A 16,220-nucleotide genomic window follows, 5' to 3' on the forward strand; every position below is an offset into this window, starting at 1 on the left:
ACCGGTGTGGACCTCAGTGAGCACAACATACCCTTTGTGGGGGTGGCCTTCTCTGTGCTCCACAACCTTTGTGAGACTAGGGGGAGACTTTCTGCCAGGGTGAGGGGCAGAGGCTGAGTGGCTAGCCAGGACATACGAGCAGCTGGACACCAGCACCATACTGAGAGCACATCAAGGGGCCATGATCATCAGGGAGGCCCTGAGGGAGTTTTGTCCAAGGCCAGCTGTGAGACTCTCTCCCATGCCTCTCTCCTGCATTCCTTCTGTGTGTCTTTCCTCCCTTGCCCCTCCCTTCCCCTGGCCTCCCTTCTTACCTCCCCCCCAGCCCTGGCAGGGAAAATAATAAAACATTCTTTTGAGAAAAAAATTGGATTGTTTATTGGCAGGGGGTATACAACAGGGGAGGGACTGGGAAAAGAGTCTGGAATGGGGTAGCGGAGCCAAGGGAGTGGAAGCTCAGGGATGGGGATGGGACTGGTGCCTGCCTCTGGGTATTTAGGAGGCTTCAGCTCCCCATGAGGTCCCACCACCATGTGGAGGGGCTAGGAAGGAAAGCCATGTGGGGGCAGTAGGAAGATGGCTGGTGGCCCCCGCTCCATGCACAAGTCCATGCACTCCATCACCAAGGTGAGGGAGGAGCACATGGCCTTGTGCTGGCATGCCAGATGGTCCCAGGCAGCCGTCTTCTGCTTCCTGTCAGTGGCCCATTCCTGGCACTCCCCCTCAAGCCCACGGAAAAGGGACTCCAGGCAGGCCATCTGCTCCCACGTGAGGCCCTCTTGGGTTCCCTTCCTCCTGAGGATCCTGTGGAACTGAAAAGATGGTGAGGGAGCTGGGGGAGGTACCAAGCTCATAGCTGGCCCAGCTGTGAAGAAAAGTGACAAGAGCAGTCATCCCAGGAGACACAACGTATGAAGCCCAACTCTAATCCCTGAGCCAGAACTGAAGGTCTTGATTCAGACAATGGCGATGTGCTTTGAGCAAGGTCATCTGTTGGCTAGACAGAGGGCACTTTCCTGCAGGGGCACAGACATCCCAGAGGAGCATCGCAACACCCACGGGCCAGAGACTCGGGGAGGCCAACCTGACTGTCAAGGTGTCCAAATGCAGGATGGGGGCTGCCGAAGTGACCTGAAGGTGGAGGCCATTAAGAATTGGCCGGTTCCCCAAACAAAGAAGCAGGTCCAGGCGTTTGTGGGCCTGGCCAACTACTACAGGAGGTTTGTGAAGGGGTTCAGTGAGGTTGTAGCCCCGATCACGGACCTCACCAAGAAGGAGAGGCCGGACCGGGTGGTGTGGTCAGCAGCCTGTGAGGAGGGGTTCCAGAGCATAAAGAATGCGTTGGCCCAGGAACCCGTGCTGGCCAGCCCGGATTTCAACAAGCCCTTTTGGTTGTGCACCGACGCCTCTAACATTGGGTTGGGGGCAGTGCTGATGCAGGACGGGGCGGGGGACAGGAGACACCCTGTGGCGTACCTCAGCAAAAAGCTGTCCCCCGCGGAGCAGAATTACGCTACAATTGAGAAGGAGTGTTATGCCATCGTGTGGGCTGTCAAGCAGCTCAAACCCTATCTGTACAACAGGCGGTTCACTGTGCTGAGTGACCATGCCCCTCTGGTCTGGTTGCACAAGGCCAAGGGGACCAACTCCAGGTTGCTGCGCTGGAGCCTGGCCCTGCAGGAATACGACATGGACATAGTCCACATAAGGGGGAAGGAGAACATTGTGGCGGACGCCTTGTCCAGGGCGGGGGAACCCATGTGATGCCCTCAGTGATGTTACTGGCACCACTTCCTGCATCAATTTTGCGTTGGGGGTGTCACGTTGCTGAATTGGAGGGAAGCAGCCAGATCGCTGCTGCACCCCTAGGTGGGGGTGTTGGCCCCAAAAATTGGTATAGGGGGGAGCCATGTGAGGATTGAATGGGAGATTATTGTTTGTTGATCTTATGTACGCTATTTATGTGAGTGTATAATGTCTATGTGTGTAGGTAGGAATCTGTAATCTGTGTGGAAGCTGAATATTTCTGTGAATGTGGTTGAGCATTGCTATGGACAGGCTGAGTAGTGGAGCCCTGTGGAACAATGGCCCTTGATGGCCCAAAGACACACCTAAAGCAGGAGGGCGGAGACCCAAGAGCTGCCAGCAGAGAGAGGCTGAGGACCAGATGACCGGCTGAGACCAGAAGAGGCCAGGAAGGAGGTATAAAGAGGCCATGTGGTTGAGGCCATTTGGGTTCTCAGCTCAGCACTTCATCCCAGAGGCAGCACTGCAGGGATTGAAGAGCCCGGAAGACCTGTGGACCCATCCTGATCGTAGGATGTGCAATAAGGACTTTTAAACCAGCAGCTGCAACATCTCTGCTAGAGCCTGCATCGAGAACTGGGAGATTCGGTGCATGTAACGTACTGTACTTTAATAACCTTACTCTCAGGTTTTTCTTTCTTGTAATAATAAACCTTTAGATATAGATTCTAAAGAATTGGCCCAGCGTGATTTGTGGGCAAGGTCCAGAGTGTAAATTGACCAGGGATCTGTGGCTGGTTTCTTGGACCCGGACAGAACTTGTTCGGGGTAGGTGGGATTGGGTGCTAGGGCCCCCCACCTGTGTATAGGCCCGGGGCCATCTGGGGCACGGATATTGCTGGGGTGTCGGAGGGGTTTTGCTCGTGAGGCTTCAGGCAGGCAGCTGAAGCGCTCTGTGAGACTGGTTTGTGGCCTGTGTGGAAAGGTCACAAGTCGGGGGCTGAGTAAGAGTGTCATGAGGCTGAGTGCTCCAGACTGGCACTCCCTGTGCATCCATGTGCACAGGCTGTTGTGAGACCCCCCCAGGCTAATTAGGCTGTGTGAGAAGCATATGGTTCCTCACAGTGCACTACCTGCCTCTTGAAAGTAGGAATAAGAGATCCTCCAGAAAAGGGTTTTAGTCCGGAGGATCGCGCCAGTCTAGACGCTTTTTTTCCGGCTTTTCCCCAAGCCGGAAAAAAAGCGGCGGACTTGTTTATTTAAATCCGCGGGGGATATTTAAATCCCCCGCGGATTTCCCTATCCTGACTTACCTGATTTGCATGGCTTTTCCGGAAATTCTGGCCAGTGTAGACGTAGCCTTAGGGTACATCTACACTTGCTCTCTAGTTCTAACTAGGGATGCAAATATAGGCAAGCGAAATTGCTAATGAAGCGGGGATTTAAATATCCCATGCTTCTTTAGCATGATCTCGCCGGCGTGCTACTCCGCTCAACAGCTGATTCGAACCAGGAAGTGCGTGCCAGGATGCGTTGGTTCAAACCAAGCCTCTTGGTTCGAATTAACGTTACCCTTCAAAAAAGGAGTAACAGTAATTCAAACGCAGGGGTTTAGTTTGAACTAACACGTCCTGGCATGCACTTCCTGGTTTGAATCAGCTGTTGAGCAGAGTAGCGCGCCAGCAAGATCATGCTCATGAAGCGCGAGATATTTAAATCCCCACTTCATTAGCAATTTCACTCGCCTACATTTGCATCCCTAGTTAGAGCTACGGAGGAAGTGTAGACGTACCCTTAGTGCCTTTTCCCTTCAATTTTGGCCAGCTTTATTCCTTCTCATGTCTCTACTACATCTCCCTTCTCCCTTTCCTCTGCCTGACTTTGCCATCAGCCATATCTCCACCTGTAGTTTTCCTCCTGTCATCCTTGAACTGCTCCCTGCCTTTACCTTCTTTATTTAATTTCACTTCCCATGTTCTGCAGCAATTCTCACATTGTCCCTTTTCCCTTCCTCTATCCCATGGTTACATCACAAACCTTCACTCATTCTCTTTTCCCCAATGTTTCAGACCTATGCTCCTTCCTCTACCTCTAGTATCCACTTTTCCCTTCCACATACACCTCCTCACTTCCTTTAAGTTCCTTTTCACTCTCCCACCTTTACCTTCTCTTTGTCATATATTCTTCCTTTATTCTTCCTTTTCCTTCCATCTGCCTTTTCTGTCCTCCAGTTGTTCTCCCTCTTTCTCCTTAGTTATGTCTTCTATTTTCCCACCCTTTTGTTTACTATCTAGTTATTCATTTATGTACACCCCAATACATAGGTCAATAGTTCTCAACCTTTTTCATACCATGACACCATGTTACAGTAGAAGACTACTTTGGAACGTCTTGACATTTAGCTATAAAGAAGAAAAAGGTAACTGCAACCCTTGTTAGGTGTGTGACTCCAACCTGACAACCCAGGACTTCAGTCACTCAGATGGATATTGTTATGTGATCATGCACAAAGCTCTGATAACTAGTGTGAAGATGGATAATGGATTAAATCATCACACTTCTCTCTGTTACAGATTTTTTACCTTGCTATCAAGAGACCTTGTTTGTGTGTTACCTATTCCTAGGAGGAAACAGTTCTACAAAGTATAAACACAAGGCCCATAGCATTTTGTAATGGTGCAAATCTATAAACACCCCTGTACATATAAGGAATTCAGTACAGATAGGTCCCAGATGAAAGTAGTCCCCAGTATTGGAAGCTTCCATCTCTTCAATCTTAATATTAACAGAGTACACTTGGGCTGTGTCTACATTGGCATCCCTTTCCGGAAAAGGGATGCTAATGAGACATGTCGCAATTGCAAATCCGCGGGGGATTTAAATATCCCCCGCGGCATTTGCATTTACATGGCTGCCGCTTTTTTCCGGCTTGGGGATGAGCCGGAGAAAAGCGCCAGTCTAGACGTGATTCTCCGGAAAATAAGCCCTTTTCCGAAGGATCTCTTATTCCTACTTGAATATCAACATATCAACATTCTGAAATTAATCCTATTGGGAGGTAGTTAAGCATAGCAGCTTGAGTCTGTGTGCTCCAGTAATACAGAGGTAACTGTTGAAAATAGGTATTTAGGAGTGAAATTTCAGTCTCTGTTTTGGAATTTCCCAATATTTCTTCCTTTTTCCTGAATGAGAGTAAAAGCAATTTAAGTAATAATTTTTCCCTATGATTTTACATGAGAACGAATCCGAATATGCCAATTTCTACTACTAAGGCCGAGCAATATGGGTCCTATCAACATTTCACTGCACCCTAATCTTTCATGTGCACCATTTATAGTGCCGAGGTATTCAGATCTGTGCACTACACAAATAGAAGGGTCCTCCTGGCAGGATGCCGAATATACTTTATAGCTGAAGAAGTGGGCTGTGCCCATGAAAGCTCATGATACCATCTACATGTTTTGTTAGTCTTTAGAGTGCTACCAGACTATTTGTTGTTTTTTAAGTTTATATTTGGTAGTGATGGGCATAAGTGGTTTTAGCATGTGTCGGGGGAACCTTACTGCACACATTTTACCCGTTGCAGTGAACAATTAGCAAAACTGATTCTTCAGGACATATCAGGTCCTCCAACATTGTGGTGTATTTTCTTTGAGGGTGCTGTGCATACTGATGGATTTCTGTTTAGCATCACATAAAGTCACTGCCATCTAGACATTAATAAGTTTGCTACAATGTGATGTGCACATTTAATAGCATGGATAACAGTCACAGTTTTGCTTTTGCTCTTATTACAATGCCTCATTCATTCAACAAGAAAAAAACCCAGTGAAAAACAAAGAATTGGAAACTGATTGCAGTGAAGTGCCATCACTGCATGTATCAGCATATATCCTTGTGTAGAGGTGGAGGAGGGGTGCATAAACTACTTCAGACAAAAAGAAGGAGTGGTGCTGGTTATCAAATAAGTTTGAGAACCAGTGGTATAGTGTATGCAAAGTGGATTTAAATGTTACCAAATCTGAATGGTAATGTTGTACACCCACTTTGCATGCACTGGATTGATGTGCATGACTATCAAAGAGCGGACTATTGGCTAATCACGTCTGCAGTTTGGTTTTGTGACCCAACACGATGAGTGATTTCATAGCGATTAAGTAGACGAGGGAGTGCTTACCTAGCTCACATTTTGAGGGGGAGGAGGATGCGCAAGTGACTACTTCTTAGCCTGACGGTTGAAAAAGGAAACAAGATATATATGTGAGACAAAAACTTGAATTTTTGGGAAGCAAGCAAGCTGTAATTTGTGGATTAGGAACTTCTGTGTCTTATCTGCACACTCTCAACTCCTGTGAGTCTGAGATAGTGAAAGGGCATTTCTATAGCAGTTCAAAAGATGTAGCGTCATTGTGGGTGAAATGTATTTCCCTAGTTTTCAGCCATGTCTTCACTAGGAAATAAAGGTGTGTTAATAACTCACTTTAGCTAACTCGAGGTAAAATTTTAGCAATTACAAGGCAATTTTGTAGTTTTCATACAACTTATTTGTTCAAGTTCTGAGATGAGGTGTTGCGTAGGAGAGATGAAATCCACGTCCACTCTCCCAGACCAAGGCAAAGGTGTGGGGCAGTGTTACAGACCCTTGTAGCACATGGACTAGGTAGAAGCTGAAGCCCTTTCCACTTGAGCAGATCCCATGGCTATCCTTTTTTATGTTCCCTAATGTGCTGCTTTAAAGGAAACCAGGACCTTTAGACTGTGCTCCTAAAATGAACAGATAGCTGACGGAGAGTATAGGGTGTGCTGTGTGCAGGGGCAGGGAAACAGAAGCTGGGCACTGAGGGCTAGAGCCAAGCTGGGGGGAGGAGGGACAGAGGACAGATTCTGAGCCCTGAGAGCCTAGAGCCAGCTGTGCTGAAGGAGAGGGCAAGACCCAGCTGTGAGCAGGAGGGAGGAGAGGCACGGTAGGCACGGCTGAGAGGTTTAACCAAGGTCAGATCTGTGTGAGGAGGGGAGAAGTTGGTCCTGTGTCTCCCAGCATTCAGTCCTCAGACTCTCCTGGCACTCTTGGGAGGAGCCAGGTGTCTCCTGGAAGAAATCTGGGGGTGGAAATGATCCCGTCCACCATCTGTTTGGTAATTCTGAAAATGAAGTGCCATTAAAAAATGTGGCAATAGTGGCAATTTGTGGAAAACACTGGTCCTGCTTGTGACAAGTCAGATACAAATCTGAGGTTTCACTCTTTGAAAATCAGGACAAGATTCTTTCAGCAATGGATATAGTCTAACAAGCGCCTTACAGTAATGCTTCCTCCAGCCAGCAGCACTCCTGCCTTGCCTTGTAAATGAAGCTGTTTTTTTCATTAGAGTGTTTCTTTACCTGGGGCATGGTGACCTCTAGGTAAGGATGTTTGCCTTGAAAGCTGATTGCTATCAGCGTACTGGTGATATTGGAACCCAAGGACAATGCACATGAAGTCTCTGCAGAACCATGAGCCTATCACTGTCCTGGGATCTTTTGGAAAGCATGATTGAAGCCAGTTTAGTGGTGGATCATATTAGGTGGCTTACAAGCATTTTAAGGCCACCAATTTTGAAAGTTTACAGTTAGATTCAGAAGGATGAACAGATCAGTTAGATCTTTGTCCATATTCATGAGGAAGCCATGCACTAGTGCTACCAAAGCTATGTGCCTAGTGGTCTTCACTGAATTTCACTAATAATGAGGGGTAAGAGTCCAACTTGTGTGGTGCCCTGGTTGTCACTCAAGGCATCTAGAGCAACAAAATCTGTTCAGAACAGTGAGGTGACTATGGCTTTTTTTCTAGGACTATTATCCTGTACTCCCAAGAAGCTGTTTCTACATACTTGATTTCTTTTTATTTATTTTTAATCAGTGAAAAGAGAGTTGTAGAAATTTCACAACTGGTAAGACTTGAGTTAAAAGATTCCAATAATGTGAATTGTTGCAAGGATGGATGGCCTATTTAAAAAGCAATGGAAAAGTACTTTTCTCTTCTTAATTCAAGAAATGTGATTTATGTGTGAGTTTGTCTGAGGAAAAAAATCTTTAGTGTTAGAAAGATATATACGATTTAATGAGCTCCTCATTATAGCAAGGAAGGAACACATCAGATGAAACTTAAATGAATTTTCCTTTATCTTCTCATCTTTTTCTGAGTACATTTATCTTCAAAAGAAGAGGGAAAGGAAAGATGAATTTCAGAGAATTTATGTCTGAGTTTGCAGTTCCTATCTGTTATAAAACTGCTAAAAATCACATACTGTAATTTAACTTTAGGAGTCATCTGGATACTCTTATTAGGGAGGAGCATCCTTTGTGAGAGGTGCTTGCAAAATTCAAGACTCTGAGGAGGTTTAAATACTTCTGCAAGGGGCCAGTACAAGTGAACACCATCTTTGAATTACTTACTGTTTTACTGGATGAATACAGACTCTATAATGATATATTTACTGTAGATCTATGTGGAATTTAATATTTGAACACATTCACCAAATATTTCAGAAGAATGAAACCTGATTTATTAATTGTTTTGTGAATTGTTTATAAACTGTTGCTTTCAGTTGTTCCCTATTCATTATTTGTGGTGTGTCATTGATCATATGGGATTGTTTTTGTTTTCTGATTTGTTAAACAAAATGTCCTAAGAAATATTGAATAGCAAACTTGAAGCAAAATTTGAAAACATGCAGGTTATGCAAACATGAATGCCTACTGGTAACTGAATATTCATGAAGAATGAACAGGGTCATACAATGAATACAATAATGCATTTAAATATGAGTTTAAAACCTTGTTGAAATGAAATGAAACTTAGATTCTCACATTAGAATGTGTATTCATGAGTTTGAAATTATACCATGTAAAAGTAAGAGTTGGAGGCTGAGCTTCATGGATTCCTTCCAGCCTCCCTAAAATTAATTGGAAAAGACATTCTACACTACGAGGAGTAACGGTAGTTCGGAGTAGGAAGCCTAGTCCGAACTACCTAGTGCGTGCCATGTGTAGCCACGGGACACGGAGTCCGAACTAGCGGACATTTAAAAATGGCGGCGCCCGGCAACATGCAAATGAAGCCTGGGAAATTCAAATCCCGGGCTTCATTTGCAACTCCAGTTGACTACATTACCACCCTAGTTCGAACTAGGGTGGTAGTGTAGACATACCCATAGAGATACAGGATTCTGAATAGTAATGGCTTTGGCCTCCTGGGATACCCCATGATTTCCACAGATCCCTGGGTAATGGTCATGTTTTGGAGTGGGTCCTGTGACCTATTCTGGAGAGTTTGGAGGCAAATCTTGTACTCCTGATGGAATGATAGGGCAGGAATGCTGCATGGGACTTTCTTGTTGTGTGCTGAGCTTGTTTTTGGCTGTTTGGTTTTTTTTCTCTCCTTCCCTCCTCCCCTCCCCCCAAGGAGTGAGTGCTGTGGCTTGCAGGTGGAAACTGTGAGCTTCTAATCAGGGTTTGAAATCTAGATGCCTCTGCTCATTGGTTGAACCTCAAACAGGGGGAGGGGCTATCAGGCATCCAGGGCTTTATAAAGGAGTGAGTCAATGACCAGGAGCTGTTAACAGGGAGTTTGGAGAGGGAGTTAGGAAAGGGAGTGGGAAGGGGGTGAGATACACTAGTCATTCTTTAGAATCTTTTCCCTACACTCCTGACCTTCAAGGATGCATTTAATAAGAGCTGAGGAATCTTTCAGAAGGAAGGCAGGTATAGATGGTGATAGGTCTGCTGTTGTTACCTGCACAGCATGTGCCATGTTTGTCTTCCTCCTGGAAGAAAGAGGGGATTTCATCTGCACTAAGTTCAAGCTGGTCACCATTTTGGAAGAAAAAATTAGAGGATTTGAGGGCCAAATATCAACCCTATGTTCTATCAGAGAGGATGAAGACTTTCTCAATCAAAAGCCGTGTTTAATCCTGCAGGTACAGCAGGCTGAAGAGCCAGTCAGGACAGTACAGGACAAGGAAGAGAATTGGCAGCATTTAACCTCTAGAAGGAAAAGAAGGCCAACTCAGGTATCCCCCATTCCTGTAGCGGTAAGTAAGCGCTATCAGGCTCTCTCCACAGGCACTGTGGAGGAGAATGCTTTGGCAGGGACCTCTCATGGAAGAAATCAGAAGGGAACATAGTCTACCAGAAGGCATGGGATGCGTAGTCCTAGGGATGGGGGTTCCATGACCATCATTCCCAAAAGAAGAAGATGGGTGGTGGTGGTCGGGGACTCCCTCCTAAGAGGGACTGAGTCATCCATCTGCCGTTCAGACCTCCAGTCTCGAGAAGTGTGCTGCTTGCCAGGAGCTCACATTCAGGATGTAACCAAGAGTCTTCTGAAAGTGATTAAACCTTTGGATTGCTACCCCTTCCTGCTTCTCCATGTAGGAATTTACGAAACAGCCAAGAATGACCTTGAGTGGGTCACTGCAGATTATGTAGTGCTGGGAAGAAGGATAAAGGAATTTGAAGTGCAAGTGGTGTTCATGTCCATCCTTTCAGTTGAAGGAAAAGGTCCGGGTAGGAATCGTCAAATTGAGGAAGTATATGCGTGGTTGTGCAGGTGGTGTTGGAGAGAGGCTTTGGTTTCTTCGATCATGGGACTCTGTTCTGGGCCCAAGGATTGTTAGGAAGAGATGGGATCCACCTAACCAAGAGATGAAAGAGCATCTTCATGGGCAGGCTTGCAAACCTAGTAAGGAGGACTTTCAATTAGGTTCATTGGGGGACGGTGACCAAAGACCTGAGGTAAGTGATGAAGTTGAACCCTGGGAAGAATCACAAGAAGTAACGAGCAAAAAAGGAGGACCCCTGATTCGGATGGTGAAGATAGGGTGATCAATTGGTTATCTAAGGTGTTTGTACACAAATGTGAGAATCCTGGGAAACAAACAGGAAGAATTAGAAGCCCTGGCCCAGTCAAAGAACTATGATTTGATTGGAATAACAGAGACTTGGTGGGATGACTCGAATGACTGGAGCACTGTCATGGAAGGGTATAAACTGTTCAGGAAAAGCAGGCAGGGGAGAAAAGGTAGAGAGCTGCACTGAATGTAAGAGAGCAGTATGATTGCTCGGAGCTCCAGTACTTAGAGGGAGAAAAGCCTGTTGAGAGTCTGTGGCTTTAGTTTAGAGGTAGAAGCAAGAGGGGTGATGTTGTGGTTGGTGTCTGATATAGACCTCCGGATCAGGTAGATAAGGTAGACGAGGCTTTCTTTGGACAGCTGAGAGAAGCTTCCAGATCTCAGGCCCTGATTCTCATGGGCAACTTTAATCACCCTGGTATCTGTTGGGAGACCAATACAGCAGTACATAGACAATCCAGAAAGTTTTTGGAGAATTTTTGGGATAACTCCTTGGTACAAGAGCTGAAGGAACTGACCAGAGGCCATGCGCAGATTGAGCTGCTGCTCACAAATAGGGAGGAACTACTAGGGGAAGTAGAGGTGGGTGATAACCTGGGAAGTAGTGATCATGAGATGGTAGATGTCAGGATCCTGACCAAAGGAAGAAAGGAGAGTAGAAAAATACACACCCTGAACTTCAGAAGAGCAGACTTTGACTCCCTCAAGAGACCTGATGGGCAGAATCCCCTGGGATGCTTACATGAAGGGGAAAGGAGTCCAGGAAAGCTGGGAATATTTTTAAAAAGGCTTATTAAAGGCAGAGGAAAAAACCATTCTGATGCCCAGTAAGAAAAGCAAATACAGTAGGCAACCAGATTGGTTTACTGGGGACATCCTTGGTCCTTCCCAAAAAGGAAGCTTACAAGAAATGGAAACTTGGACAGATGACTAGGGTAGTGTATAAATATATTGCTCAAGAATGCAGGGGAATTATCAGGCAGGCAAAAGCGCAATTGAAATTGCAGTTAGCAAAGGATGTGAAGGATAACAAAAAAGGTTTCTACAGGCATATTAGCAATAAGAGGGTGATCCGATAAGGTGTGGGGCCCTTACTGGATGAGGGAGGTAACCTAGTGACAGATGATGTGGGAAAAGCTGAAGTACTCAATGCTTTTTTTGCCTCTGTCTTCACGGACAAGGTCAGCTCCTAGACAAATGCACTAGGTAACGCAGTATGGGATAGAGGTGGACAGCCCTTGGTGGGGAAAGAGCAGGTTAGGAACTATTTAGAAAAGCTAAACTTACACAAATCCATAGATCCAGATTTAATGCATCCAAGGGTACTGAGGGAGTTGGCAAGTGTCATTGAGGAGGCTTTGTCCATATTCTTTGAAAACTCGTGGAGATCGGGAGAGATCCCAGATGATTGGAAAAAGGCAAATGTAGTGCCCATCTTTCAAAAAGGGAAGAAGGATGATCCAGGGAACTATAGGCTGGCCAGCCTTACCTCAGTCCCCAAAAAAATCATGGAGGGGATCCTTAAGGAATCAATTTTGAAGCACTTGGGAGAGGGGAAAGTAATCAGGAATAGTGAACATAGATTCATGAAGGGCAAGTCGTACCTGACCAAACTGATTAGCTTCTACGATGAGGTAATTGGCTCTGTGGATATGGGAAAGTCAGTGGTTGTGATATACCTTGAGTTTAGTAAGGCTTTTGATACGATCTCCCACAATATTCTTGCCAGAAGTTAAGGGAATGTGGATTGGATAAATGGATGGTAAGATGCATAGAAAGCTGACTGGAAAGTCAGGCCCAGTGGGTAGTGATCAACGGCTCGATGTCAGGATGGTGGTCAGTTTCTAGCAGAGTGTGCCAAGGTTCAGTTCTTGTACTGGTTTTGTTCAATATCTTTATTAATGACCTGGATGAGGGGATGGATTGCACCCTCAGCAAGTTTGCAGATGACTAAGCTAGGGGCAGAGGTAGATATGCTGGAAGGCAGGGATAGAGTCCAGAGTGACCTGGACAGATTAGAGGATTGGACCAAAAGAAATCTGATGAGGTTCAACAAGGACAAGTGTAGAGTCCTGTATTTGGTAGGGAGGAGTCCTAAGCATTGTTACAGGCTGGGGACTGAATGGTAAGTAGCAGTTCTGCAGCAAAGAACCTGGGGATTACAGTGGATGAGAAGCTGGATATGAGTCAACAGTGTGCTCTTATAGCCAAAAATGCCAATGCCATATTAGGTTGCTTTAGGAGGTGTATTGCCAGCAGATCCAGGTAAGTGATTATTCCCTTTTATTCAGCTCTGGTGAAGCTACATCTGGAGTACTGTGTCCAGCTGTGGGCCCCCCAATATAGACGCATTAGAGAGGGTCCAGTGGAGGGCAACCGAAATGATTAGGGGCCTGGAGCACATGACCCAGGAGGAGAGACTGAGGGTATGTCTATACTACAGCGCTAATTCGAACTAACTTAGTTCGAATTAGTTAATTCGAACTAAGCTAATTCGAACTAGTGCATCTAGAACTAAAAACTAGTTCGAATTAGCGTTTTGCTAATTCGAACTAGCGCGTCCACACTGATTGGACGCAGGGGAGCATTTAAGGGCAGCTGAAACAGGTTCTGGCAGGGCATCAGGTCAGTAGTTGCTTTGTGTGGCTGCTGTCTGAGGCTATCTGAGGCTCGCACTTAAAGGGACCCCCCCGGACAGCCGGTTCTCAGCTTTTCCTGCTTCCTTGCCAACCTCGCCGAGAGACAGCAAAGCGTTGGTCTCTGTGCCCGTCTGTGTCGGTGCTTCCCTTCGGGGGGGCCGCCGCAGGTGGCAACATGGAGCCACAGCTCGCCCTGCACCTACTGGTTCACTTTCTGGACTTGCTACTGCAAGCCTGCCACCAATGGCTCGAGGCTGCCTGGCACCACCTGGTTCACGTCAGCCCTCTGCCTCTCCGCCTGCCCGCCCTGGGCGTGCCCCGCCGCGTCTGGCATCTGGACACCAGAACCGAGTGGTGGGACCGCATCGTCCTGGAGCGCTGGGAGGATCGACAGTGGACCCAGAACTTTAGGATGAGGAGGGACACCTTTCTGGAGCTCTGCGAGTGGCTCGCCCCTGCCCTGCGCAGAAGGGACACTCGCATGAGGCCCGCCATCCCCCTCCAGAAGCGGGTGGCCATCGCCCTGTGGAAGCTCTCCACGCCGGACAGCTACCGATCCGTCGGGAACCAGTTCGGCGTTGGGAGATCCACCATCGGAGCGGAGCTCATGCAGGTATGGCTGCGAGGAGGGGTTGGGCCGCCCCAGGGACAAAGGGGGGCGGGAGGAGGTGAAAGCACCCCGCATCGGAGGGTTCGGTCTGTCCTGGCCGTACTACACGCCGCCAGGGGGGTTGCTAAAGGGAGTGGGGCGCGGGGTACTGACAGGGCACAAACGCTCCCAGCCACCCAGGCACCCCACTGATTGGCGCTTTGCTGTGTCTCTCTCTGCAGGTGGTCAAGGCCATCAACCGGGTGCTGCTCCGCAGGGTGGTCCGCCTCGCCGACCCGGACGCCGTCATCCGGGGCTTCGGCGCCCTCGGCTTCCCCAACTGCGGGGGGGCCATCGAAGGGACGCACATCCCCATCAGTGCCCCGGAACACCAGGCGTCCCGGTACGTGAACCGCAAGGGGTACTTCTCCGTGATCCTGCAGGCCGTGTGTGACCACCGGGGACAGTTCACGGACATTAATGTGGGCTGGTCCGGCAAAGCACACGACGCCCGGGTGTACCGCAACTCCTCCGTGTGCCAGCGGCTGCAGGCCGGGACCTTCTTCCCCGACCGCCACATCAGGTCGGGGATGTGGACATGCCCGTGTGCCTGGTGGGGGATGCCGCCTACCCACTGCAGCCGTGGCTGATGAAGCCCTACACGGGGCACCTCAATCCCTCCCGCCAGGCCTTCAATGCCAGGCTGACCAGGGCCCGCATCGTGGTGGAGGGGGCCTTCGTGCGACTGAAAGCCCGCTTTCGATGCCTCCTCACCCGTCTGGACCTGGCCAAGCACAACATCCCTCCCGTGGTGGCAGCATGTTGTGTGCTCCACAATTTGTGTGAGCGAAAGGGGGAGGCTTTCCTGCCAGCCTGGATGGCTGAGGCTGATCGCATGGCTGGACACTACGGTCAGCCCCGCACCGCCGCCATCCGGGAAGCCCAGCGGGGGGCCGTCCGGATCCGGGAAGCCCTGCGGGAGAGCTTCCTGGTGGAGGAGGAGGACTGACCTCTCCCTGCATGCCCCACTGGGGCCTTCTTCCACCCTACCCCCCTTCCCCTTTCCCCTCCCTACCTACTGTAAAATAAAGACAACTGTTTTTCAAACAAAAACGTATGTTTATTTAAGATAAGTGGGGTGGGGGGAGGGAGGTGGGAGTGTGGGAGAGGGGAGGGGGAAACCTGGGACGAGGGAGCTGGAAGGGGAGGGAAGGGAGGAAGGGAAAGGAAAGCTCAGGGGTGGGAGTCCGGCTGCCTCTCCCGTCTCGCCACACTGCGGGTCCGGGGGCATCGGTGGGAAATGGTTGTGGAGGGGGGGGCAGGAGGGACAGGGGGTGTGGAGGAAGCAGGAGCGGGAGCAGGAGCGGGAGCAGGAGGAGCAGGGGGAGGAGGAAATGGGAAGCGGTCGAGCAGGCTCTGGAGGTGGCCTCGCAGAGCACAGCCCTGCTCCTCCAGGGCCTCCAGACTCCTCCGGCGCAGCCTCAGGTCCTCCTGGACCCAGTGGTCCTGGGTGCGGAGCTGGTGATCCATGAACCGGAGGTGCCGCCTTTGGTGGTACTCCTCATTCCTGGCTCTCCTGCTTGCCCGGGCACGGGCAGCTGCTGCAGGCGGGGTGGTGCACCCTGCAGGCCCAGGTGTTGCAGTTGTGGTGCAACAAGACCAGCGGTCAATTACCCCAGGGGCCCAGGTGTGTGAAACCCAGCTCCCCTCTGCAAGGCCAGGCCCCCTGCAGGATCCCCAGCTGCTGCTCCTTGGTGGGCAAGGCCCAGGCGCACGGTCCCGGGGCTCCCTCTGGCCCAGCCCCCCGTACACATAAGGGGAACACGATGGTACTCACATGTGGACACTTCCCCGGCCTCGGACGACACAGGCGAGCAGCTCTGTGGGGTGCCTCGGGGGTCCTGGGTCCTGGGCAGGCTGGCGGCAGGCTCCTGGCTCTCAGAGCCCTCTTCCTCCTCCTCCGTCTCCTGGAGTAGGCCCTCTGCCCCGGGGTCTATCACGTCCCAGGGGCAGGGACGGCATGAGCCCCCAGGAGGCGGTCCAGGGCGTGGAAGTGGGGGCAGGCCTCCGGGTCGGCCCCTGGCTGGCAGGCCCGGGAGTAGGACTGCCGCAGGTCTTTGACCTTGCAGCGCACCTGCTTCTGGCTGCGCTGGTGGCCCCTGGCGGCCAGGCTGGCAGCCATGCGGCTGTAGACGGCCGCGTTCCTGTGGCTAGTGCGGAGATCGTGGACATTGGAGGCTTCCCCCCAAACCTCGATGAGGTCCACGATCTCCGCACATGACCAAGCGTGCGCCCGCCTTTTGCGCCCCCGGGCAGGCTCCTGGGAGCCGCCAGGCTGGTCCTTGGGAGCACTGGAGG

The 16,220-nt window shown here is 49.5% G+C and overlaps 1 protein-coding gene across 11 annotated transcripts in view; it reads left to right on the top strand.

Moving 5' to 3' along the window:
• The window catches only part of GALNT18 (polypeptide N-acetylgalactosaminyltransferase 18), a 938,084-nt gene that overhangs the window by 341,915 nt on the left and 579,949 nt on the right, over positions 1-16,220 (top strand). The gene's annotated exons all lie outside the window — the stretch shown is intronic.

This window comes from Pelodiscus sinensis, chromosome 4 (genome assembly GCF_049634645.1).
Source record: "Pelodiscus sinensis isolate JC-2024 chromosome 4, ASM4963464v1, whole genome shotgun sequence".
Taxonomy (NCBI): domain Eukaryota; kingdom Metazoa; phylum Chordata; order Testudines; family Trionychidae; genus Pelodiscus; species Pelodiscus sinensis.